Source organism: Megalobrama amblycephala, linkage group LG2 (assembly GCF_018812025.1).
Source record: "Megalobrama amblycephala isolate DHTTF-2021 linkage group LG2, ASM1881202v1, whole genome shotgun sequence".
Taxonomy (NCBI): Eukaryota; Metazoa; Chordata; class Actinopteri; order Cypriniformes; family Xenocyprididae; genus Megalobrama; species Megalobrama amblycephala.
In genome coordinates this window covers 19,809,756-19,832,803 of record NC_063045.1, presented here as the reverse complement: position 1 = coordinate 19,832,803, position 23,048 = coordinate 19,809,756, and the positions used below count along the sequence as shown (strand labels likewise).

General features: G+C 36.6%; 1 protein-coding gene across 3 annotated transcripts in view; it reads right to left on the bottom strand.

Annotated features, from left to right (window-relative positions):
* The window catches only part of gatad2ab (GATA zinc finger domain containing 2Ab), an 81,457-nt gene extending 58,866 nt beyond the window's left edge, over nt 1–22,591 (bottom strand). The window contains exons 1-3 of one of the 3 annotated variants that reach the window (XM_048165379.1): nt 22,328–22,591; nt 20,768–20,807; nt 11,331–11,388 (exon numbers count right to left, since the gene is read on the bottom strand). The gene's annotated coding sequence lies outside the window, so the exon portion shown is untranslated. Of the gene's footprint in view, nt 1–11,330; nt 11,389–15,351; nt 15,450–16,817; nt 17,018–20,767; nt 20,808–22,327 lie in introns of those variants that run through there. The other 2 variants (XM_048165390.1, XM_048165398.1) reach the window with 2 other exon arrangements.
* Between the last annotated feature and the right edge of the window lie 457 nt (nt 22,592–23,048).

Below are 23,048 nucleotides of genomic sequence, written 5' to 3'. Positions count from 1 at the left end.
TTTTTATGGAAAGCATAAGAAAAGCATCATAACAACATGGGCATGTTAGCACGAGCTCTGCAAATCAGCACTCCAGTAAAGTCACGTCACATATATTTATATGGCATTTTATTCAATAGATTGCTTAAAAGCAAGCAGCTTTACATTATCAAACATGAAAAACAGTGTCAGTGCCTCATTTCATCAGAAGCACGACTTCATCTTCTACTATAAAGCAGCTATCCAGTGCATTCATGTTTTCACCCGTGGAGATCTTACCTTGACGGACTCAACAGATGAAATGAGTCAGAGAAGAGTTCCACGTAAAAGAAGGCGGAGCCTCAGTGCACACCTCCTATTACATTATCATCACGGACCAATGGTAGTACGAAGTTGTTTTTGCAGCTGGAGCAAATTTTTCCTAAGAGTTCACTTTGGCAAGCCGTTTCGAACTCGTTTTGGATTTTGTTTGACATCACATCACATCAGTTCATTCTTCGATTTCTTTTAAGTATATCGGGGCCTTTAACTTTGGTTTGCCCCAAGTGGTAAATACTATAACTACACAATCATGCCAGCATAAAGCAACTTTTATCACTGACTACCATTTAAAAGTTCTTTGTAGGCTCTTAAAAGCAGGAAATTCTTTTCCATATCTAAAGCAAAAGATAAAGTTTCCAGATCCGATTGCCTATGAACAAAATAAGGCCACGTCGATATCTCACACTTCCTGAAACAAACTTGTAGGAGTTTCTAAACGGTCTCATACTTTACACTGTGGTGTTTATTATGCCTACAGCACATTTTTGTCATTAAGTGTAAGAATAATGAAAAACCACAAGTTAAGAAAGAAAAAAACACTCAAGGCGCTCCCTCAAAAAAAGAAGCAGATCACAAAAACAGATCTTCTCAAGTAGGGCAGAGCCAAATGAAACAGACACAAAGCTCTCTCACAAAGCATGTTAAATCTCACAAATCTGGTATTAACAAGCAAGCCTATGACTGCTATGTGTTAAGACAGCCGAAAGCAGAGGCGCTAGCTAGGTGCACTTAAGACTCTTTATGGCCCTCAGTAGAGCTTTCCTACACCCACCACCACCTTCAATGCCTGACTAGCCCAGCTCTCAGTTAGCCATATTGATCCTGACAAGGAGGAGGGGTGGGTTTTTTCTATACATACACTGTAGCAGCACAGTCACTTGTCTATCCTCTCTGACCCCTTCATCTCACTCATCAAGGTTAAAGAACTCTCCAGAAAGAGGAAGAGAAGGCTAGGGTGGTACTCGTGCAGCGTGGTGGTGGGGAGAGAGAGGGATTTTCACGGTGAGCTTATCTGTCTTCATGAAAGTAACTGCCTCAGGGTGCCACTGTAACAGAAGCAACCTGAATAAGCCCCCCCAACCCAAACACAATCACACCTCCCACTCAACTGAACAGAAATAGATTTACGAAAAGAGGCGACAGCAGATCGCAACACAACATCGTACATGGAAGGTTGCGTCACACGAGAAACACAGCGCTAATTGCTCAGATGCCGCTAATCTTTTTTTCACTTTTTTGATACTAGATGAGTCTAGATGAAAAATGCGCATCATGATGATAATTAAACGTTTCACACCGCAAGGTATCAATGCTATAAAAATGATTTTGGAAGACAATCAACAAAAATATGATTGTAATTGCATCCGCATACGCTTGCTTCCAGTCAAGCGTATGCGGGGTAAATCAGCACTGTTTATCATATTAGATATGAGTGTGTTGAAAATGGTGTTATAACGTTACTCTGTGCGCTCGCTCGGCAGCTGCTATGAAACACTTGTTGCACACTGCAGTAAGATAGATCGATATTAGAATATCATATTAATAAATGCTGGATGGCTTGTGTTCATAAATGGCATGCAATTAATTTTAAAACATTGTTTGACAGAGAAAATGCTGTATTATTGTTGCTAAAAATAAAGCTGCATCTGATTATGATAAAATATATTAAAGCGTCTTTGGTGTTTCCATGGTTTCTACAAAACAAAAAAAATCGGAAATCGTGGGTAACGCAGGTATGATGTCATTAATAAGTGACGCACAGTTAAAATTGCTTATTCCTCTGGATTTAAACATCTGGGATAATGTAAAAACACAAGTCAACAAAATATATAACACTGTTCTAGTGGTTTTTGGTTATTTTAATCCAAATATCTTACATATTGTGCCTGTAATAGTAATGTAAACTGTTAGGGAAGTTTAAACCAATGAGGCAATTGTTGATTCTCTGACTCTGACTGTTTAAAAAACCTGCATGCAGCCTGTTCAATTAGCAACCTGCAGAGTGCAGACATGCTAGTCACGACACAAAAATGGACGAGAAAACAGAAAGCACTGCGTGTAATGCATTTCTCATATGGAAATACAAAGACAGTTTTTACTGTTTTACTGAAAAAGGACATAACATCACAGTGCAATGCAAGCTATGTCTACCTGCAACAAAACTTCTATCGGCTTCAAAGGATTCAACATTTAATCAGAAAAAGCATCTTTTAAGTTCTTGATCTTTAAAAAAGTTTATCCAGTGACTCTTATTTTCCTATTTACTTTGAATGCTGTATGGTTATCATTACGTTTAATATTTCTAAGAATTTGAAGTAGGGCTTTTAGAAAAATGACAAAATCCTCATATAATTAACATTTAATTAACATCCATACGAATCAAGTTTTAATAGCCTTTTTATTTTAAATAAAGTTTTATAAAGTCAAATGATGGCTTTGTGTGCTTTACAGGCAAACTTTAAATCTTAAAGGGTTAGTTCACCCAAAAATGAAATTTCTGTCATTAAGTACTCACCCTCATGTCATTCCAAACCTGTAAGACCTTCGTTCATCTTCGGAACATGAATTAAGATATTTTTGATGAAATCTGAGGATTTCTGAATCACGCAGCAACATCATTGCACCTTTCAAGGTCCAGAAAGGTAGTAAAGACAATGTTAAAATAGTCCATGTGACTACAGTGGTTCAACCTTAATGTTATGAAGAGACAAGAATACTTTTTGTGCACAAAAACAAAACAAAAATAACTTTATTCAACAATTTCTTCTCTTCCATGTCAGTCTCCTACACTGTTTATGTAGTAAAGACAGTGCAGTGCTTCCGTGTTCTATGTCAGAACGCCGGCTCAGTATTGGCCGATGCTGTACACGTGAGCAGCACGAAGCATGCATGTGATGCTGACAAATACTGAGGAAGCACTTTACTACCTTTCTGGTCCTTGAAAAGTGCAATGACATTGCTGCCTATGTGTGGTTCAGAAACCCTTGGATTTAATCAAAAATATCTTATATCTTTGTGTTCCGAAGATGAACGAAGGTCTTATATGTTTGGAACGACATGAGGGTGAGTAATTAATGACAGAAATTTAATTTTTGGATGAACTAACCCTTTAATTCATTCTAAATGTTCAGGTATATAGATCATTTTCGCACATTTTTATGAATTCATGATTTGATTTGTGAACAAATTGTTCTTTTTAGTCGATCTTTTCAATAAATCATTTGTTTTGTTTACAAAACCAGTGTGAGTGATTTTTTCACAAATCAGATAGATCTGGGGTGTGCTTCCCAAAAGCATTATTAGCTAACTATAGGGGCTTTCGCACCGAATAGTTCTAGGAACTCAGGAACTAGCCACTAGGATAATTATCCGAGAACTAGAACCTGGTTGCATTCGCACCGGAAAAAGGAACTCTGAAGCGGCCATTTACAAAGGCTAAAAAATGGTGGATGGAGGACGCTGTTATCAGTTATCGGTTTGTTGTGTGTCGTGGGTTTCGGGATAACAGAGATGGAATGTAAGCGCATAATTTATGCGACTGAAAGAGCAAAAAGTGGGGCTAACAGACGAAATCTGCTATGACAACTTTCAGTATTACATATCATCAAGGTGGAGAACCTGCAGACAACAGGTAAATGCCGTTATCACTGTTTTCCATGTTCGTGAAGTACATGTTTACACAGCTTTTTAAAAATGCCAGGTGCCGGTGTTTGACATGTGTTTGACCAATCAACGTACACTTATGTCACTGATAGTTCCTATAGTGCTGGTAAAGACCCTACTCTGAAGTAGAAGAACTGGAGTACTTGGAGAAGTGTGCCAGTTGTCTTGGCTACTTTTATGATACTTTTTGGATTTGTTTTGAAGCTTGAATCATATTCATTGTAATTGTAATATAATACAAAACATTACTAAAAGATTTTCTTCCTTTCATTTATGTGTAAAGAGCACACGTACTGACAGGATGCATGCTGCAATAGAAAAAATATATATAATAGGGCTAGTTTACCCAGAATTATATTTGTCATATTGTTCCAAACGTTTATGACTTTCTTATGTGAAACAAAAAGAGAATAGGGTGAATCTTAGGGACTGACGGCACTGTTAGGGACTGTTTCCGTAACAATACATTAAACACACTTGAATACTTGGATAGAATTACAATTTTAGTAAAATGAAATGACCTTTTTTTTTTATTTTCTAAACTTAATATGATTAAATATACTGACTAAAGTTGCAATGACATGCAAGTAGCAACATTTAGTTTTTTCATATTATGAGGTACATCTGAGTGTCAAAAGAAAAAACAAAGAGTAAAAAAAAACTAGCAATACAATGGAGTGAAATTCCCTCTGTTGAAAAGATGTATGAGAATATGACCTTATTTCTTAAGGCTAACATAAAAAGTGGATTTTTGAAAACTATCCTAGCCACTCTTTTCCATCTAATTAAACAAAATACATATAGACTACATAAACATATACATATCATTAATATGACTCGTACACTATATTTAAATTCTTCAGAAGGTGTAAATAACAAATGTATGAAGAAAAGACCAAAATTTGCAAGTTGGTCAAAGAGCTTCATGAGAAAGATTTCAGAGGTTGACAACAAGACTAACAGCTACAACCGCACCAAACAAGAAGGATCCTTAAACAAACAAAGATAATATGCATCCGCACCTTCTCGAAAGGAGGCTCAGAACACTTTCTCTTTAATTGAAGTGCATCTGATCTATTACGCCGGCCAGGCGCTAAACAAAAGGCTATTCTGGGCCCCGGGAAGCTTGCTACAACCCCACGCCGAATTAACATGCTGTACGTTTCCCTCATTGTGCTGGGTGATTGCCCCAATGCATCTTCTCGCTCAGCTAATTAAGTGAGTTTCTTCTTTGTCTTGCTGTACTCCAGAAGCCTCTGAATAGGAGAGGGAGGCAAGAGGAGAGGGGCGATGCCAGCGCCTGTGCTTGTTTATCAAAAGAATGGCAGGACAAATGTACCATAAAGGAGTGTAAACGGCACAAGGTGGGTGGGGAGAGGCAGAAAGACTGTGACACAGTGGTGGAGTTTGTAATACGCCTTTAACAAGATGGGACTTTCTATTGAAGATGAACCCGTGAGAGACGCAGGGTCCATATCCGCTAATAGACTGCACGTATAGGGCCATAAATGTGTATTCAGGCGAGTGAGCTCTACAGAAGATGGAAAAACAAACATGAGCAATTAAAACTAAGAAGCATTTTATTTAAATTTCAACAAAAACACACTAAAAACCAACAAAGGATGCAAAGTAAAAATAGATTTTTAGCTATAATTTTAGTATTCATGACATACATTTTCTGCATTATTCATTATTTTAACAGATTTTACAAAAAAAAAAGTGCCTTAACTTGTGAATTAATTACTAAAAAGTAAGGTTGTTTTCTCTGAAAAATTTAAAAACATGCCTCTGATTAAGCATCCCAATAGGCCCGGCCCAGTCTGAATATCTGAATATCCAAAAAACCAATCTATCTATCTATCTATCTATCTATCTATCTATCTATCTATCTATCTATCTATCTATCTATCTATCTATCTATCCATCTGAACATGCGAATATCCAAACATCCATCTATCTGTCTGAATATCCATGCATTTAAGATCAAAATATATGACTAAAAAAGCTGTCAATATATGTCAATATTTGGGGAATGGACTGATCTCTGAACAGCAGGTGTATGCCTGTGCGTGTGCATTGACCAAGTCCCGGTTAGCTTGTTAATTTTCAGAATCTAGGACTGTTGGTCTAGAACTAGACAATGGCCTCAATGTGACCGAAATTAGAGTCAGGGTCTTTTCACGTTGCCCACCCCGTCTCCCCAGTCTGAAGGTGGCTGTGTGCACACACCAAATAAATGAGTTGTGTGTATGCATTGTCTGCGTACACAAGCTCAGTGTATATATTAGCAAAGTGACTTGACCCTGGCAGACTCAGGCCACTGTTTTGCCCCATTGCTGGGTCGTGGGAAAAAGGGGAGACCTCCTTTCACAGCTGCTCTGGCCGTTGCATTGAACCAATGGAGGCGCGGACCCTGCCGGCCCCCTCCCCGCCGGTCCCATTCACTTCGCAGCCTGCTGCCTTTTCATAACGTCCCCCACTAAACCTCCCTCCCTCTCTCCCTTTCCCCCCACACCACCCTCATCTTCATAAATACACTTCACTATTGAGGCAGTGTTTTGCATGGCAATGTCACAGAGGCCTTACTCAGCTTGGCTAGCTTTTCTATTCTTGAGAAAATCAGCCAATTTCTGCACCCGCTTTGGATGTCGCCAGCACACAGTAGCCACTATAAGAAAACGTTGCTTTTTTAGCTTTTAAACCGTAAGAAACATCAATCAGTTTTGTACAGAGAAACATAGGCTTTAATTTATGTTAGCATATGCTAGCGCTACCACCAAAACCCTCCCTTTACGCAACCCCCTCGAGCGCATTCATTTAAAAAGATTTATTTCCTATCAAAGCATATAATGCAGGGGGTATAATTCAAATGAACTTACAAAGCAAGCTCTCGAGCTCTGTATATGAATTCCAATCTATAAAGAATTTTCTGTTTTTTTTTTTTTTTTTGTAGACCAGAGGCTTTCAAACAAATGAAAACTACCATGAGTAATATATCTAAAATTTGGTTTGGTTCACAGCATTAGCCTGAGAAAACCACTGCATAAATCTCAAAATAAATTGTTGCTTAAACTTTTAGCCATGAATTCACTTCACAAAAGAAATCGTAATTTACGATGCAATGCTGTTCTATTGATGAACGCAGCATTGTTATGCTAATATAGCTAGTATAATCACCAGTAAGATACTTCACACAACTGGAGACATTAAACTAGATTTTTATGTTTTCTGAAGTAAATGTGCATTGTTTGCCCATGTCAACCCTAAAACTGCCACAGTATTAGAGCTGGTCTGATAACTTCCCAGTATTTGCTAAGCATTCTGAGTGGTTTCTATGGCATTGCTAGGTGGTTCCTAAGGTGTTCTGAGTAGTTACTAGGCATCAAAAGAGTCCACAAGTTTATATGATATTCTGTCCCCAGAAAACTGCTTGAGGTCTTCTGCCTATCGAATCTATAGGATTTTTTCCTGTGTTTTTATCAGCCAGGCTAAAACAAAATCATCTGATTGCTTGAAAAGTTTAAGTTACAGTAAAAACTCTTTTTTTATTATTTTTATTTGAATATATTTTAAAATGTAATTTATTCCTGTGATGATTTTCAGCATCATTACTCCAGTGTTCATTGTCACATGACTCTTCAGAAATCAATCTAATATGCTGATTTGGTGCTAAAGAAACATTTGTTATTATCGATGTTGAAAAGAGTTGTTTAACATTTTTGTGGAAACTGATATATATATATATATATATATATATATATATATATATATATATATATATATATATATATATATATATATATATAATTAAAATCATATTTTCAGGATTTTTGATGAATATAAAGTACAAAAGAACAGCATTTAAAAAAAAATTAGAAATCTTTTGTAACAATGTAAAAGTCTTCACTGTCACTTTTGTGCACAATTTAATGCATCCATGTTTTTTGAATAAAAGTACTTTCATTCATTTTTTTACTAACCCCATACTTTTCAATGGTAGTATATCTCCTAGGGGTGTTACAATACCCTCATGTCATAATTCGATACATATTACGATACTGAACTCACGATACAATATTATCGCGATACTCCAAGACATATGGTAAAAGGATAACAAAAAATGTACTGTTGATTAAAATGATAAATTTGGTATTACACTGGGGGGTGGAAATGAATTGGCTTGGACTTGGTGCTGGTAACGGGTAATGCACAGGACAATGTTGACATGAGAATAAAAATATTCATGATTCTAACGCTGAAACACAGATGTATTTTAGATGTTTGCACTGTCACTGACTAGATATATTTAAAATAATGTAGGCCACTTTTTACTGGTAACATAAGCATTTGATATTATCAGGACCCACAAATATTCCCCCATTGCATTATTATACATTATATTCAACATTGTATATAGTAGTTTAATGTAGTACTAACACTAAAACTCTGTAAACTTTTTTTCTCACACAGTAATTTTCATTTTTGGTATACTATGCAAAACACATATTGTCACTATCCACGATACAATATTGTTGCATTTTTTTATTGCAATATATTTTGGCACAATATATTGTTACACCCCTAATATCCCCTCAATAAAATATTGAGGTATCATTCATGTCTGTAGCACAAAAAGGAAAATAATAAGTATGAGCAATAATAATAATTTTACTGAGAAATTGTGTGGACTTGATCTAAAGCACTAGTAATTTCCTGGTTTTCTGATCCCAAGTTTACCCATAAACATTTGATCACAATGGCTCTGTCCATGTGCAGCATATATACACCTTCTAACTGAATATCAATAATTCCTGATACATTTTCAAAGCATTGCACTAACAGTGCAATCTTCCGTGGCATTTACAAATGGTAATAGTGCAAGTCAACAGACAGAACATCTTGAGAAATCTATAGATTTTTGTGCGTGCGTGTGGCGCAGAGAATTTGTTTATATATGCTGCCTCTTCTCTCTCCTACGTGCATCATTTCAGAAACTTTGCCTCGCACTGAACTATCGAACCTTGCGTGTGTGAAATTGAGTTCCCCTATAAAAAGTGGGGGCTCGTCCGGGTACGTGAAGAGTAAGGAACAGCCATGGATGAGGGTCAAAGGTGGTTAGCTGGTATGGAGCGAGGGGGCTCATAGCCACAGGGTGCTAAGTCCCCTCTGATCCTCTGTCTCTGATTCCACAATTCAATTCTTCCTTTGGGCGATCGCGATCTAGAACTAGGCCAATGTCACAGGCTGTTTTTCTGGCTTACAGAATGGGGGAAAAAAGAGACTCGCTTGCTTGCTTTCTCTTCATCTTTCTCTTGAGCAATTTGATACCCCTCCACTAACTCTTTCCATCATTAGCATGTTAACATACACTTTTAGGGGGAAAATATATTGGGGCATTACCCTTTTAAAAGGTACACATTTGTACCTTATTTAAAGGTGCATATTGGTACCTAAAGTGTACATATTAGTTCCTTTTGAAAGGGTACCACCCTAGTGTCAGCTTTTGTACCTTTTTTAGTGGAATGTATGCTAACACATGAATGCTGAAAAGGGCTAGTGGAAGGGTGTCAAGTTTATCAACATGGATGGTGCCATGTAACTCTGTTCGATGCCTCAAAACAATCCTAGATCTTGTGCATTCCCTTGAGGAGTAGTAGATGCAACAGTTATCTCTGTCAAGGGTCAAAGATCTCAAGGAAGTACTTCAGCTGTAAAAAGACTTCCATAGTCCATATATTCCGTATTTCTTCTGTACGATACAATATGAAATTATATGAACTCTAGTACTTAAATGGACTGCTTTCTGACTGACTTGCGCCACACTACCTTCACAAGAGTGCCATAAAACGAGGCTACTTTCTTGTGTGGCGGCGTTAGTGCACTGAATACACTGCGTGGGAGAGAGTGGGTGAGTTTCAGAATTCTGTGTTAAGGCAAGAGGAGAGAAAAAAAGGTGCTCATTTCTTTTTCAATCTGTGTTTCACAATGCATGTGTGCCTGGAGAATTGCAGCTAAAGTTCACATGGGGGAGGGAAGGTACCTGCCCCCCATCTCGCAAAACCCACTAGAGTTGGGGAGAGGAGGGGGGGCTGGAAAAAAGGACAGAATGAAAAAAGTGCCATTGAACTCTGACTTGAGATTGTGAAGGGAGAGAAAGAGAGAGGGTGTGAGTCTGAAGAGGGTTAGAGAGAGGCTTTAGGTGGAGGAGAGGGGGGTGGTGGAGGAGAGAAAGAAAGGAATTAGGAAGGTGAAGGACTGAACCACCCTCATAGCCTTTCCACATGAGCACACCTTATATACACACACACCGCCAGGACTCCTGCGATATTTTAAAGGGATAAGGCTCTGAACAAAAGAATTAAAATATAGATCACACAAACGGCCTTCCCATCTCTTGTCCGGCAACAGTGTGGAAACAAATTGGATGAAAGAGTGAGTGAATGAGTAAAACACTATACTGTCAAGATCGTAAAGGTGAGCATCACACTCGCTATGGTTCAAAACAGCGATAAAATAAACTGCTATGATCAAAGTAACATAAATATTTAATTAGATCCTGTACTGATTTCAACTTTAAGATGGTCTTGTGCTAAATATATTTGTAGTTCAATCAATTAATCAAAATCAATTACAATCAAAAGCAGAAAATATCAAATATACATAGATGGAATATATTTATTTTTGTATTATATAAATAAAAATAAATCATAATATATCATATTAAATAATAATTTTAAACTGTGTGCAAAATATTGGTCCTTGCTGGGAGAGAACATGAAAGACAGCGCATCCTATGCTTGCCTCTGTCTCCTTGTTCCTGGGTAAAACATAAACATAAATTTGAGCTTTGAAATGAACATGTAAGCCAATGCCTCGCAGGATACGGCTCTGACTAGAGTCATGTGACATAAGTCTGCTTTACTCCTTACCACCAATGAGCAAGGGCAAACACTGTTGCCATAGTAATCCCTCCTATGTTTGCCATCCAGCATTTTTGGGGGAAAAAAGAAACCCGTTTTGATGTCACGCAAAAGCCAGTTCACCACAATATCTCAAGAAATATGTTCCCTTGATATAAATACTGAATATGTGGACAAAAAATGACAAAAAAATGTGTCATTTACTCGTAGTTTCTAAAAATGCATAACATATGGTTATTAATTATGACGGTTTAATTATTAATTGCATATGCTTATTTGTAAGCTAATGTTGATACTTGTCCATAAAGGACATAAACTAAACTAGTACTCCTATGTAGTATGCAACAATGGCGAAAGAACCTGTTACACATTTTACTCTTAAACATGCAACCTCATGCAGAAGGAAAGTCAAGGTCACAGAGCGTATGACAATGCCTCATCACTCACCTGATCTGTGGGCACTTGATTTCCGTGTTTTATCACTGCTTTCTGAAGTTTTCTTTTCCTGTAACACAGAATCACACATCTTAGTGAATTCAGCATATTTTAAAGTCGAAATACCCCGAAATACAAGCATTTTTAATCTAGCTTTGGCTGTTTTGGGACATGATGCTGTTATTATTTTATTTAAAAATTTGCTTGAATTTTGCTGATCTTTCATCTTTGTGAGGCTTGTGTACTGATGATCATTCACAAGAGCTACTCAAGTGGACTTATAAATAGGTGAACTCATTTCCAACACCTTTTTTTCAAACATGCATCCACCTGCTTGCTAGGAGATCTTAAAAGGTCACCTGAATTCAGGTTCAACATCACTTTCTTTGTCATGCATGACGATTCAGAACACAATGACAGGCAAATCATGTAGGACTCAAAAATAATATGACATGCTTGAAAATAGATATAGAAAAAGCTTATTATGCAATAGGAACCTAGATAAATCTTCTTACATAACCACTAAAAAGCAATGCAGATTTAAAATTTGTTAGTGATGACAGCATTAATAATCTATGTCCAGGGTTTTCAAACAGGGGTCCACAGAGGGTCCCTGAAGGCACTCCAGGGTGTTTAAGAAAAGAATAAAACCTACATTATTTGTTCCTTACATTTTCATTATTTCTAACTATTTGAATGAACATTTACTGATGTTCTGTTCAGAAATATAATGTCGTAAATCTGGGTGCAAGGTCCCAATTTCCATATGTGCATTTAGTTCAAGTTTGACATTAATGAGAAACGACGCGTGACTTGTATATGAGAAACAAAACTTTGTAAATGCTTTTTAAAACAGAACGAAAATAATTTAGCACATAACAGACTAATAAACTTAAGTGGGTAGCGGTAGGCTATATATATAGCTAATAAATAAAAAATTCGTCGCTTCAGTTCATTTGGTTCATGTCAGTTTTATCAAAGCTCGCGCGGGATTAAATTTAAAGTCTCTTTTGACGGTTAACAGAAAAAGAGCGCGTGACTAAACTTTAGGGAGACCTGAGTAACCTGAAAAGAAAATATAGGTCGGCTATTTCTAATATACATTTATAGATAGCTTCTGTAAATAAATTCATATGTATTTTCAACATTTAAACTACCTAATGAGAACAAAAAAAATCGATTCAGTCATCGTTAATTTCGGCAATTCTTTGGTGGTGATTTAATCTAGTCAGCTATTCAGATAGACAGGAATTTTGGGCATCACAGACGAGTCGCGAGTCACCTGAGGGGTTTTATCGCGAGGCTGACAACAGTTTTGGGCGAGTTGATGAACAAAAGTGCTGACTAGGTAGGTAGTTCATTTCGTTTTGAGGCGGCATTTAACTGTATGTGAATTAATAAAATGTTTCTTCAAATACAATTAATAATTAAAATAATTATAAACAGAGGTTGTATTCCATCATTTGGACATACAACAGTAGCCTATGGATAGCGAGTGTCTTTAAAAAAAAAAAAGCCAGCGAGTCTATGTAAAATATTTTCATATAGGCCTACTGTGTATTGGGCCCGTTTAAATCTGCCAATGTAAGACTGCAAATAAAGGATGATTTTCGTTCCCATTCCATTTCTTGGATCAGAGGCCGTTGCTAAGATACCAAACTCAGAATTCATAAGTTCAGCGGAGAAATGATTGACATTTGCTTTTTGAGGTAAAAATGAAAACGGAATAATAATAGATAAAAAGTCCCATTTTATTGTGAGTAACAGTACCTGTTTGAAACCTAATCTATTTGAATGAAATTCAGAGAGCGGACTGCAAACACAATGACAAAAACAAGCTAGGTTAAATATAATGTGTTCTGTGTGCTTAAAAAATACAACTTGTCACTAACACCAATTTTAATAATAGAAAAATAACTCCTCCAGTACTGTCACTGAAGCACCACTGCTGCAGCGAACAGGATGCCAGGAAACAATAGAGATTATACAATATGCACAATGTACTGATATTTACCATCATTTTTTACAAATACTCCTAGTCTGTCATGTCCTTTTAATATTTACAAGCTAGTTTTGCTACACCACAAAAGAATTACACCAAAAAGGGGCCCTAAAAAGGGCAGTTTTCCCAAAGAGAGTAGTAAGGCAAAACAAATACATTTTATCACCACTTTTCTGACTGTAAATTAGCAGCTCAAATGCATGCATCTTACAAAACTGAGCCAAAACACATTCAAAAGATTTAATTCATAGCCACATCTTCATTCTCACAACCAAAGAGAATCGAAACACCACAGTGGCTGATTTCAAGGCCTCAGTACAACTGCATCTTGACATCATATAGCAGAGATAAAATAAGCATTGTGTTATCTATCTTATACTGAATTCACTAACACAATCTCTAGAAGCATAAAATGAATTGTGCATATTGTTGATAATAAATCTGAAAAATGGTAGATTCTTTGAACATACTATCAGAACAAAATAAAGGCAATGCATCAAAAAATGCTCAAATTTCTCCACAAAACCCTGTTTGCAGCATCTATCCTCATATGTTTCATCTGCAGTAGTGAAATTGGGATGCAGAGTTGGTTACATTTAATTCAGATTAGTATGAGATGTAGACAATAGCAGTGCTGCGTATGCCAGGTGCTAAGACAAGACTCCATCTGCTGGGGCCCCTAACGCAGGACCAGACACATATTAATGTGGGAAAATGTCTGGGGCGCCTCTCAGACAGGCCTCTCGCTGCACCTCAGACTCTATTTGTGTCATGCATCTATTACACGTCTCTGCCCACCCCCATTAATTTCAACATTTGTGCAAAACAAAACAAAAAATGTTTACGCAATCAGCAATTATAGAGGCAATCGGAGGTCAGTTTCCTGATTCCATATAACGATCATACAAAACACTGTTTTTGCCATTAACAAAACTATTGTAAACATCACCTTTGTGGTATTTTATATATATATAAAAACTCAATATGGAGATTACAATTCTCTTATTGTGTCAAAGAACTTCTTTTGGTGCAAAGAAAAATGGCTTTTATGTGTAAAGATCCATCTATAGCTGTCATATCACTCACTAACATGCATTTTAGCCTTGCATTTATCATTATCACATCCTAGGATTAAAAATGGCTGTGTGTGATGTAGCACTAACCAGTCAGGGACATAAATTGCCAAAAACAACAGCTAGCTTATACAACTGACAGATAGGCCTATAAATGCTAGAGTGCATATCAGAGGCCTAGTAGTTTCATAAAAAGTCTCACATTTTAAAACAAGGCACATTTGCGCACTGCATGTATCATAGAATGATGTCATAAGCAGCCTGTTTAAAGTAGCCTTGACATTTCTTTTCCTTGACATTTTCTACAGTATGTCGTCATGAATGATTTTATCATTTAGAACAGCAACAAAATTGTGAAGAAAAAGAAACATCCACTAAGCACAATAATCCTCTTAGTCGGATGTAATGCTAAAATATCTTCCAAAGCATACAAATTTTGACAGGTGTACAAAGACGAGGTCAGTCGTTTACCTCTTTTTTTGTGGTCAAAACTACCTCATGGAATAAAATAGGGAACACTGTATAGTTTATATTCTATAATAAGCCACACATACGGATTATTTCCTAGTTAAGGCAGTACAATAAGACACAAAGAGTGTCAAACCACACACCTCCGAGGTTTGACTTTCCCATATTATATGAGGACCACGTGACTCAGAAGATCCGACCAATCGGTTGAAACACCTCGAAGAACCGATTCCTGTCATCCAGAATTCATACATCAACATCATCATCACGTCTATGATGGAATGTTGCCCAGCACAAGCACACTTGAGAATGAACGCGAAGTCCGTATCCGCCTTATTATCAAGCCCTTGCGTACTGTCAGCGTACTAACGCGTCCCTATGTAGCCGCAGTCTGATTCCACGTAAAATCCATGTATTCCACATAGCTTTAGGCATTCCAATCCTTCCAGACCACTGAAACGCATTAACGCAGCGCCAACTGCATGCCTACCGGATTCGATGCTCTTTGTAGCGGACATCGCCGTCTCCCCCATACCCCGATCATCCACATCCCTCCGGCTTTCCAGCCTCGTTCCCATTCAAAGCTCTCCGAAGTCTTTGGAATTAGTTTATACATTCGGTTCTCTAGCTTTATGATATCAGATAAACTCATACAGCTAGATAACCAAAGAGAAAAACTAACCCATGTGTCTTAAAGGGACCGCCGCGTACGCCAGATGCAGCTTCTGTTGTGGTCACATGGAGCTATTGCATTCACTGCCGTGTGTGCAGCTCCGATACAGTCTCACTCTCTCTTTCACGCGCGCACACACATACACGTGGGCTAAATACACTCATATTATGTGCATTTGGTAGTCTAGGAGCTATTGCGCACTTCATGCATTTGGACGTCTACCACATTGCAATTGTTTACAATGTGTGTGAAACACATTCTTTTATGCATTTGGCCTAGCGAAGTCGGAGCCTAGGATTTTTATAAAATCAAAATACGCCTCCAAAAAACGCTCAATGATCGGATGAGTCGTTGGAATTAGGCTAAGCAGTCCACGCGCGTTCACATTTACCCATGGCACGCTGTCAAAGCACTCCTTTAAAATTACATACGTAGGCTACTATTTTATTTCAAACAATAGAGAAAAAATATACCTCATAAATTATCTTTTGGATATTTTACAGCACAGTTACGTGTACTGAAGGCTATCGACACCCTCCTGGATGCATTTACACTGTAATTAACAGGCCTACATTGGGTATCTACATCTGGCCTTTTAAATGGCTCATCTCGTAAAATGAAATATTAAAAGGTGCTCTACAATTCTCTCTACATTTCAACCCGTCCTACCACATTTGATTTGATCTGAAATAAAACGCTAGGCCTATCTATCTAATAGGCAACCCCTTCCGGAAATACATCTAACTCAAATGAAGGAAATAAATAAAGCTAAACAGCTTTGGGGTCATTTAATGGTTCTTTCTTAGGTTCAGCAAAGAACAAACTAACATTTTGGCTGTTCTTGAGTTATAGGTCGTTGTAAATTTTAAAGTTTTTGATGTTTCATTATAGGTTCTTCACATCAGTGTTTTGGTTTCAGGGTTCTTTGAAGCACCACAACACTGTTATTTTCTAAAGAACTCGCGAATAAAACGTTCTCTTTAGAACTTACAAAGGTTCTTCTCTAGAATGGCATCAAGACTAAACATATATATTTTTTTTTTGGTTCTTAGTGGAACTTTTGTTATTTTTAAGGCTGTTATGCAAGTTTTAGTAGGCTAGCCTGTAGTATGACTAAGAATTTGTCGACTGATTTGACAGATAAATAAGAGATAAATACAACTTGACACATAAAATACAAACGAAACTCCCGGGTAGCAGGTTTAAACGAAGTTACGCTTGAAATACGCAATATACATCTCAAAACAAAGCACGTTTAACGTCACAAAAAGATAGGTACTCACAATTTAATTTCCCATCCAGCGTTTTCCAAAACCGTCCAACATCCTTTTCATTCAAATGACAACACTCACAAAAAAGTTAATCTCAAGGTTTACGGGGCTTACAGATGTCTTTTCGATGCCTCCGCGATTTGTTTGCTAAAGTAAAGCCGTTAAAACGGAAATAAAATCTTTGTCGTGAAATCTTAGAGCTCAAAAGCCAAGCATGAGGAAGCGCAAGGCTCCGGCAGCAGCAGTGGACGGGAGAAGATTGAACTGAGGGGCTCCTCTGGGCAGGGCCACGGGGGTCACACCGCCAACACAACTGTGATGTCACCAGCATTAACCATTAATGCTTATTGATACACATGGCTGAGCAGGGCTGAGACACCCGGGGGACGCGCCCGTGACCGAGCAATACTCTCAGCATCCAGAAGACTGATGCTTAAGCTAAATATTAACATCTGCACCATACTCTAATAAACTATTCAAAATATAGTTCATACCAATAATGAGCTGAATACACGTGTTCTACGTTTAACATATTTTAATTTTCTAATTGACTTAAGTCATTTTGATGTTTTGTGGGGATCTAATGTCTAGGTGGTGTAACTGATTTAAGACTGTAAAAAAACACCTTATAAGGCTGACATTATTGAAAAGTATCTTTACAGAATATATTTTAAGTATTTCTAAATAAATAAATAAATAAATAAAAAGCAGTGAATATTAGTTTTTGAAAATTGATTGTCTGCCAAATTAGTCATCGTGGTGTAACCGACATGCAGGAAGCCAATTTGTCGTCATATGAACGCTTAAAACTGAGTCAGGATCAAGTTAACACACACACACACACACACACACACACACACACACACACACACACACACACGTTAAATCAACATTTAGATCTTTTACATTCATATGACCAACACTAAACTAACATTTTAAATCTCATTTTATCATCTCGAACATCTTTATTTATAACCGCCGGTATAGGTTGTTTTATTTACCATTTTATTCTATGATATCTGTGTATTAATATGTAGTGTATAAACGCAATATAATACAAAAGAAGAAACATTTAAATCCAGTGTCTGTGTGTCGTGGGGCGGAATATCACACTGCATTCTTTATGAGGTGCCACACATACAAGTGATTCTGCACTTGTGGCCAAATAAAACGTTTATTGGTGTTGCTTGCAAAACGTTAAACACCATGTAAAAACACAAAACTCGTGTATAGCTACATCATATAGCTTACTGTATAAAGGGCATGAGAGCAGAAAGGTTACACAGTAGTATACCAGACGTTATAATAAGGATCAAATGTGAAGGCAGGGCAGAAATTGTATCCTTCTAATGCAGATTAATGCAAATTTAAATACAACGACTTAGAGCGCCATAAATAACCAAAATGAAAGAAATAAAGAAATTTGCGTGAATATCTAATAAAATACGTTCTCAATAAATACATAAAATAAACATTAAAAAATGTGCATTGATGCAGACAAGCAGATGGAGTCTCTCCCTCTTTGTCTCTCTCTCTCTCTCTCTCTCTCTCTCTCTCTCTCTCTCTCTCTGACAGATAGACAGTCTGACACACACACACACACACACACACACACACACAAACACACTTGGCCTATCCTTATTTTCCATTAAAATATATTCCCCAGGTTATTTGAAAATGGGATCTCCCGGTGGCTACATATAAAACAGAATGGGCTGGTCCATTTAGCAAGAAGAAAGCAAAATATTTCGTGTGCACTAAGAAACGGTGTAAAGCAATAAACTTGATATTTCGGCTGATGTAAAAACTTCGAGTATGCTTTAAAAAAAGTGGCTTTAATATATATATATATATATATATATATATAAGCTACATCTGTACATAATGTAGCAGAATGCAACCGCGTGGCTTAAATGTGAGAAATGAGAGCCTTTATCAAAACAGATAATGATAAACTAAGAAAAACTCATATCACTTAATAATAGGCTTACTATCTTACTACTGAAATCCACAGGTTAATTACAGTTAGTATTTAAAAGTTAAATTTTAACTATTTGAGGTATAATGAATTACACATATAGCCTATACTTCGCTAATTTAATTAAATTCGTAGTAAAAACATCTGATAAAAAATGTCTCGGCTCTAGGGAAGTTTTTTTTTTTTTTTACTCTATTAGAGCGGATAGTAGAACGCAACGGGGGAATGCCTCATTTTAAATATGACATTAAATATAGGCCTACATGTCAATAACATGAACGTTATAAGAGTGTCAGCATGCTGTTATGAAAGAAGAGAATGAATAATATTTTCAACGAGCGTTTTTTTTTTTTTTTTTTTAATTTCCAGGATGACTTTAACAGATTTAAACATCTGTCCACTGACAACCATTTTATTTCTCATGAGGCTAAATAATCATACTGCGTAATTTTCAGTATAACTTTAACAATGATTTTAGGCTAAAATGTTGGTCATTTTAGTTTCAGGTTGCTGCATTTGTCCAGTTATAATGTAGCAAACGAAGAGCTATCTCTTACACTTCTATCACAGTCAAAATCTATTTTTTACAATGTTTAATTCTAATTAATGTTTTAAAACACTCCATAAAGGCCTCAGTTTCCAATTTTACTTAAATAAAGCTTACCTTTTATTTTTGCAACCGAAGTATTAGACTAAATAGGCCCTATTACAAAATGTAGGCTACGGCAAATATTATCCGTTTTTTGTTATTGTTGAATGCTTATCATTAAACACAATTTACAACGACATAATATGCATTCATGTAAATGCCACTGTGAGAGTCTCTCTCTGTCTTGCACCTTCTCTCAACCCCCGCCCTCTGACACACACACACACACACACACACACCTCCGCAGGATTTAGACACTCCCGCTTTTTGCGTCATGTCCTGTTTCAAATATGCGCTTCCCACCATGCTCAAAAATAGGCTGTAACCCCAGAATACAGGCCTGCATAACACATACACAACACAATTTTAAGCAAAACATCACATCTTTAAAACAAATAATTTTCTGTTCTTTTCTTGTTCTTTTCTTTTATAGCATATAGCATATTTAAGGAAGACAAATTTTATACTTATACTTACTAAATAGCAATTAAAAATTAGCAATGATGAGAATTAAACTACAAAGAGGTGTATTTTTTAACATGCATTGCAGTTTGAGATACACAAAAGCTCAGTTATAGAAGGGACCTGTCCTTGGTGCTGAAGTTCAGATTTCAGAAAAGACCGCTGGAGTTCCTTATATCTTTCATAATAATATCTTGTTAACTTTGTAATTTTGACATACCCTTTCTCACAGTTGATTATTTTTATTTTCACCATCAAAAGGCTCACATTCGCTTAATTTCAGGACTTTGTTAATAGTTAGAATAGTAACAGTTGGCTAATGCAAATTGACATGTTAACTGCTGCGTTATTCAACATCCAAGATCACGTAAAAATACAAATAAATAAAAACAAAACGTGTAAGTACGAGAACATTTCGTTTTCAAAAAAAAAAAAAATCATACAAAATCAATTTAGCTTTACAAATTTTTAACTCATTTATATATTGAGAAGTATTGTTGTTGGCATCAGCTCAGAAACCGGTCTTATAAACAGTAATATAAATATCTCTAAAGAAAATAGTTGGGTTATATCGTGGCTGGAAGTTTTTATTATTATTATTACTTTAAGATAGCCTATTAAAGGTCGCGTTAAATTATTAAGTAAAATTGTACAGCTAAACACTTCTATAGCTAGTAGACGAATAAAGTTTCAGGATTATAATTAATTCTTTTTACTCAATAATTCATTACTCAGATACTTAAAAGTCGATACAAATAACACATATAAGACCATATATATATATATATATATATATATATATATATATATATATATATATATATATATATATATAAGACCCTGTTTTATCCGTCAAATCGTTTTAATTCTTACCTTTTAGTATAGACAGTGGAGACCTCTCATCTCTGAGTGCCTGGAGAAACATAAGTTGTAATGAGAATCAACGAACAAAAAATGTTTCCTTGAGACCTTCTCCATTTATTTACATTTCTTCACGTTTGATTAAAAAAAAATAGTAACTATTGCTGCAATAATGTAAATATAATACGAGTATAAGGCTATTTAATTGACGCTGCCTCATAACAACACTGTGAAAATGTAAAGTAAAATGTTTTGCTATAGAGCATTGACACTACAGTATGCGAGTCTGCCAGTTTACAAAGTCTGTAAAACGTACAAGCACGTGCTTCATACACACACACACACACACACACACACACACACACACACACACACACAGGAACATAATACTTTTAAAAACTGTAATAATAATAATAATGTGTAGCTTACAATGAAAAAATATATATTAAACTACAACTATCTTTCAGTCTGTTGTGGCTGGGTAGAATACAGTTCAGAAAAAAACGTTTGGGGCCTTTTGTGGGGTTCCAGGGATCCTCTCGGTCTCTATTGTTGGTCACTCCAAAAGCCTGATTAATTAATTTCACACTGTAGCTCCGGAGAAAATTTTCCCACAAACAAGTGACCGAAAAAAATTCAGCCCTAAAGAAAGAAGTCAACATCAAGTTCAACAACGTGCGGGCTGCTCATTATCATGACAATAACGTCTGGGAGCACAGAAGTCCCCTTAACAAGAGGGTCTGGCGTCAATACACTCCACCTCCCGGACCCCGGAACATTTTCCCAGGCTCCTCTAACAATCGCACAACTGTTTGCTCCCCGGGCTCGCCTAATGATCACTTCATACAACGCTCAAAAGATGATTTAGTTAAAATACGCCACATTAACTCTGACAAATGGAAACTTTTTTTCTCTTAACAAAAACAGCGCGAGAATTAGACTGTGTGCAAATAATTACATGTGAAATTTGCACACATTTTATGAATCTTTTAAAAACTTGTTTTAGTTATTTCAACAAAACTGCACAGTGAATTGTTTGCTTATTTTACTGGCAGCTGTGATTACCTTAACTTTACTGTGATGATGATGACAAACGGATGACATTTTGTTCACGGTATATTTTACAGTTTCAAACTCTAACGGTAGTTTACAAACATATCTAAGATACTAAAATCTGTCAATTACTGTAAAGTTTATTGATAACAGCACATGTGATACAGTGCAAGGCAGCTGTTGCCAATGAAAACAAATATTAGCTAAACAAACAAAAAAACAACAACACAATAACACACTTGATGGTGTAAACAAAATAACATATGCAGCACAAAACACTCCAATGTACGTTAACTGATAAGAAACCAGTGAAAAAAAATAACTTTATTAAATTGTTATAGGCTAGTAATATATCATTGTTCACTGTAAATGAAAATAGCTACCCATTTAACAGGTTTTTATTGTAGATTTTTTACATTCTTCGCGTTGAAATTACTTTTTTTTTTACATAAACATTTTACAGTTAAGATAAACATTGTGACTGATTACAAGTCAGTACAAATGAGTATATTGACTTACCAAACTTGGGGTGATCCATTACACCAAAAGATCTAATCCACAAGCAAAAGTGGGGGGGAAATGCTTTGCAGCAATGCATTTGTTGAAAACAAGAACAACCATGAACTATTCCCGAGAATTGCGTTAAACGCGCATCTACGTCACGTAAATGGGCAACACTAAAGCTAAAAGTATTGATGTCAGTTAGTTACAAACAGCCATTGGCGTTGGCTTGCGTGATCTGACGCTCTATTAGCTCAACTGCACAACTTGTTATCCAGTTTCCTGCCAAGTATCCAGTGCTACTATTCCGAGGACTGCTGGGATCGAGTCTGTCGTTGGTCTCCAAGAGTGGACGTGTGCAGAAACTCAAGCAGCTCGCGCTTAAACGGCGTCCCGTTGTGAATTGATGAGTTATTGTTCCAAAGTCCGCGTGCATGATCCATTTAGAGTTACGCCCATCTTATTTTGGGTTGGCATATGGGCAGAGCTCGTCGGTTTCGTTCTATCCGCGAATACGCAAAGAAATACACGCAACTTATCCATAGAATCAACTCAGATTTTAGGTAGAGGCGCATACGAAGCTTACAGCCAACGTAACCTTCAATTTCATTGCACATCTGTAATTGTTAAAACCATCACAGAACCTGCAGTTGCACATGCTCACACCTTTAGATTCCTGTACTGACAGCACACACACACGCCCAAACTAGGAAGAGTGTGTGTGCAGTGCAGGCCAATA